The sequence below is a fragment of the Nannobrachium achirus genome, assembly GCF_963921795.1.
Source record: "Nannobrachium achirus genome assembly, chromosome: 24".
In the NCBI taxonomy this organism is placed as follows: Eukaryota; Metazoa; Chordata; class Actinopteri; order Myctophiformes; family Myctophidae; genus Nannobrachium; species Nannobrachium achirus.
The window spans coordinates 17,923,332-17,928,757 of NC_137831.1; positions in this window are offsets into that span (position 1 = coordinate 17,923,332).

Genomic DNA, 5,426 nt, shown 5'->3' on the forward strand with positions numbered 1-5,426 from the left:
CAAACCACAAACAAATAAACAAATGACCTAACTTTCCTGACCCCCCAGCCCCACCCCATACTTGGATTGCTCCTGTGACATCACTGATGATCTCATGCAGTGTATAAATACAGGAAGTGTTTTGGCATTTTGTCTCATGATTTGTCTAAGAACACATGATTACTAATCTGGTAAGCATCATCAAATACATAAAAATAATTAAATGTATCTAATCCAATCCATAACATGGCCACAAAATATACATTTTAAACATCTGGTTAAATCTACCTACCCAAATAAGATGCTCAATTCCTCAAGTCCTGTTATGATATCTTAGCATCTTGACCTGTTAGTCTTGACCTTTATGTTTGATCAGTATGTATTTAATTAAACAGTTGCATCTCGTATCATTTGGAGTGTTCTGATAAAGAAGTGACAATAGAGTCACAAGAATATCAGTATGACACAGCTGGTTTTTATTTGATTACGTTATTAATCCCAGAGAGAAAACTGAGCTTTCAGCTTCACTCAGCTGATTGCTGATGTTTATGATGAGCACTCAGCATTTGTGTGTTCGACATAGCAGCAACTCTAGATTACATTTTTTAATCTGTTGAATCTAGAGTTGCAACACCAACACCTGACAGCCCATATAAGAAGGGAATATCTTCAGACATAGTGTCACTCATATCCTGGAATAAATTCCTTACCAAAACATTTCTTCTGTTTGTAAAGGTTGTCTAGTAACACATCTCACAAAGACTGAAATTCAGTTTCCCTAGGAGAATCCGTGACAGCTGATGAAAGTTGGAGTCCCATTAAATTAACTATACAGGATAAAACACACCAAAATAAATATGCTTTAAGTAGCATGTGAGGGGTCAAACTATAGGGTTTTTAATGATTCTGAATCCATAGCAAGCATTTTTTTTGCACGGAAAACATTCCTTGGGGTCAAGGCGGCTCCCACAAAACTTTGAAAAGTGATGTTTTCATCACTAAACAATAATTGTATGGGGGCTGTTTCTACCCCAAGGAATGTTTTTTGTGCCAGACTGCCAGTGGGTGCATAGTCTGTCTGCACTTGGGAGCGGGGTCTGTCTGTGGTGGCCTTTGTCTATTGCAAGGCTGTGTTCGCTGAGTCTGTACCTAGTCAAGGCACAACGGCCCTGTGTACCACCTGTTTCGAAATGTCACATAATGCAGAAGGCAGCAGGACATTGCGTTATTGAAACCGAGCGCTTCCTAACTGGAGTTGCAAGTTGTGGCTAGACAGCTACTCTACCCACTAAGCTGCAGTGCCATATTAGTCCAACGGCCTATTTGTTCTGAAGTACTATCATACTATTGGATGAGAGTGAATCGGTACACGTACTGGTCAAGTAGATAAAGGTCAAGCCTAAGATATGTCGAGTAGCCTATACCTAGGCAGAAAATTGTTCAAAGAATTGCAATCTCTGTGTAGAAATCCATGCCGATACGCCACATCTCCAGTATTGACTTGATTATGCTTACTTCAGAGTGACATCTAGCACCGAAAATAGCCGAACTCCAAGCTCGCGACGCGTTGTGAGCTTGGAGGTCTGCTATTTTTGATACTTTCACGAAAAGGCCCTTTTTAGACATTTCAGACCCTGCCTATCTAACATTCTCTGCATGTCCCTGGTCTTTTCCTTGACATTATTGTCTGCAGGTAAAAAGCATGGGGGGCATTCTCAGCTTAGGAAACACGGCGATCAAACGGGTGGTCACAGACCTCTCCGGTGTGAGCGGCTTCTTCATCATCATGGGCATCGTCTTCCTCTGGCACTCTCAACTGAATTGGGAGTACAGGTGCAGCTGTGCCAACAAGGCCGCCAACCTCTGGTACTGTTGGAGCATCATGATCCTGCCGGCCATCCTGTTCCTGTTCCTCGTCCTGGGGATCAACAAGCGTTTCCAGAGGAGTTTGACTTTCACCTCCAGGAACTGCCTCCGCAAGAAACACTGGTTCAGGTAGTGTCACTAGGGATGGGACGATGTGAACATTTCATGTCATGATTATTGTGACCAAAATAAATTGCGATTTACGATATATACTTAACATTTGCCGATCTACAAGCTCACAACATGATGTGAGCTCGTAAATTGGCTATTGTTTGGCAAAGAAATTTAGTAGTGAAAAAAAAGAATGTATCAAGTGTATTATTTCCAGGTCCGTTTTACCAATTATAGAGTGTTTAAAACTTTAAAGATTATTTTTCTATGCCATAATTGGATAGGACAGTAGACTGAGACAGGAAATGGGGGGGGGGGGTGGGGGGGGGGAGAGAGTGACGAACCGGCAACGCCGTCGGGCATCAATGCCTATGTGGCAATGCCTAAGTGGACCAGTAGGCCAGCGGGCGCTCCAGGTTTAAAACTTTAAATGGCACCAGATATGCGGCTCGGCAAATTAGCCCTATTCACGGTCCGCCCACTCAGCATCCCCCTGGTGCTGAAGTCACGTTTTGAAGGGTAAAACCCTACTAAAAGCCCATAGAGTTAACACAGAAATCGCAAATTTAATGCAATTTCCAAATAGTGAAGTGTAAAATACGGCTAGCATGATCAAGAACACAAGATAGTAAAAGGCACAAAGCACTATAATTTACTTTACCATTCGAAATAATGATTTTTGGCTTTTAAGTCCAGCTATTTCTGTTATAGTTTCCCCTTCTAAAAATGTAATGACGTCAGCACCAGGAAGTTGCTGAGAAATTGGGGCGGGCCGTGAATAGGGCTAATAAAATGTGAATTGATCCCAGTGCATGACGGGGGACAATTTCAAGATACATTTCAATCTCCACGATACGATTATTGTGAGTGTTTTTTTTATCATCCCATCCCTATAGGTGTCACTTCCTCACAACGCTCATGGGGCTGGTGAACAGGGGTTGTTCCGCAGCGCTGGCATGGGTTGTGGTGGTGCTGATCCATGGAAACTGGTACCTCTGTTGTTCATACAGCCTGCCCAAGGAACAGTCATATATCCCATGTAAAGATAAAGACGAACTCAGCGATGAAGAGAGGGATGTCGTCTCTCAGTTGAAGAACACGTCAACGGTAAGCTGTCAGAAATCCTAGTAGCGAGGCAGATAAAGTGCATATTACAGGTGAATCGTTCACTTGCGGATACAAGCACCAAAATTGGCACACATACTCCTTAGGCATTGTTCTTCTCAGAAAACCATCTGGCCAAAAAAAAAATCAAGATGGCGGCCAATTTTCATGATGGCCGCCATTGAATACAGTAATCTTGCATTCCGCAATAAAATCCCATAGAATTGTCCTATTTGAATGTTTTTTGTGTCAAATCATACATTTATCACTATGTAGAATCCAAATTTGGACCCATGGACTTACTCAATGGCTTCCTTGTACCATATATCAGTCCCGGAATCCTAATATTCTGCTAAATTAGAGGTTTGTGTTATGTCTGACTCGGGTAAAATGGGTGGTAGTGTATATCTTAGTATTGTTAGAGGTTTATAGTGTGTGTGTGTGTGTGGGGGGGGGGGGGGGGGGGGGGGGAGTGGTAATGTAGTAATGTAGTAACTCAACAGAGCGGATTTCAATGCACAGCGGCTGACGCCACTAAAATGCATGGTAGATATAATAGCGCCGTGGGATCACTCTTTGTCTAGTCTCTATTCTTCAACCTTTTCGACTTGGGTAACCCTGCCAGGAGTACAAGACTCCTGCCGACATAGCTCTGGGGGTCATGGAGACACGCAAACTGCCTCACCACGATAAGGTGATGATCCCGTCGAGGCAGGAGGTATTTTTTTTTTTTTGTCTTTTTTGTCTTTTTTTCGTTTTTTCTATCTAGGGCCTAGGCAGTATAGTACAATAGTATAGTAGGCCTAGACTACAACGCTTCTAAACCTCGCACCTGCAGCTGCACAGTGCGGTGCAGGTCAGACCAAAGCGGTAGCATTTGCATCGACTGCAGCATTCCAACTTGCATCCACACTTGGTCAGCTGCTGGCAACTCTCTGCAATGGGTGGGAGCTCAGTCCAATCAATCTGCCACAGATCTCCTTTCTTGGTCCAGCCCCAGTTGTCAGGAGTCTGCATTTCTGGTTGACATACTGTTGACTGACTCCAGATGCAGGCCGCTTGATAGGAAGCACCCTTCACATGTTGCTTCAGTGCTGCTTGCGTTGGAGGAATGGCTTCGTATGGCCTCTGCTTCCGAGCAAACAAGTCCAACCTCGCCTCATTGACACCTTCAGCTGTGCTGGATCAGTCGTACATCATGACCACAAACTTCTCCAAGGTTTTCAGGTCTTCATCATCCACTACAGGGGGGTAATGGCTGAGTTTGCTGAAGACACCGGAAGCCTCATCACAAACATTCCAGGTTTGCCACGCAGACTTCTTCCCCTTTCCGTGGAATGCTGAAACAACATCGCAGCCAGTGAAGGCATGGAAGAAGAGCATCCCTTTGCTCTTTTCTGCAAGAGTGCAACACAGGTCATGAACAGGAATCCACTTTAAGTTCTGTCTTTGGCCAAAGGCAACACACAACTGCTGCAGACCGAGCTCCTGAAGTGCCTGCAGAACACTGACTGCGATGACAACAACATCTGTGTCGTGGGCTTTGACCATGATGACCTTGCTGCCTGCTTCTGTGGCATGCCTGGCATGCACAAAGATCTGTGTGTCCGCTTCTTCGTGACTGCATGGTGCCACCCCAGCCAGATTGATAGTGCTGTTGCTGAGATCATCTTCTTCCTTGGTCACAATGACCACATTTGGTGAGGCCACACATGCTATCTTATCAGCCAGAAAGTTGAATAGCTCAGCTTTGTTGTCATTTTCTCTCATAAAGTTTTGCCATTTTGAAGGAATTTTGCCCAAGCCTGTCACCCTGCGTCTCACCCCACGTCCACGCTTCGATCTAGTTTCAGCTTTCAGACTAGATGGCTGGTAAACATCAAACACAATGTCTGTTCTCTTGTACTTGACACCATCATCATTGATGGGGCAGCGTTGGTGAACAGTCTGCCTCCAAGGAGTTCAAAGACGTTTGAAGAGTACGCAATGCTTGATGTCCTTCCTACAATAAAAGCATACTCTATCAAGTACAAGAGAACAGACATTGTGTTTGATGTTTACCGGCCATCTAGTCTGAAAGCTGACACTAGATCAAAGCGTGGACGTGGGGTGAGACGCAGGGTGACAGGCTTGGGCAAAATTCCTTCAAAATGGCAAAACTTTATGAGAGAAAATGACAACAAAGCTGAGCTATTCAACTTTCTGACTGATAAGATAGCATGTGTGGCCTAACCAAATGTGGTCATTGTGACCAAGGAAGAAGATGCTCTCAGCAACAGCACTATCAGTCTGGCTGGGGTGGCACCATGCAGTCACGAAGAAGTGGACACACGGATCTTTGTGCATGCCAGGCATGCCACAGAAGC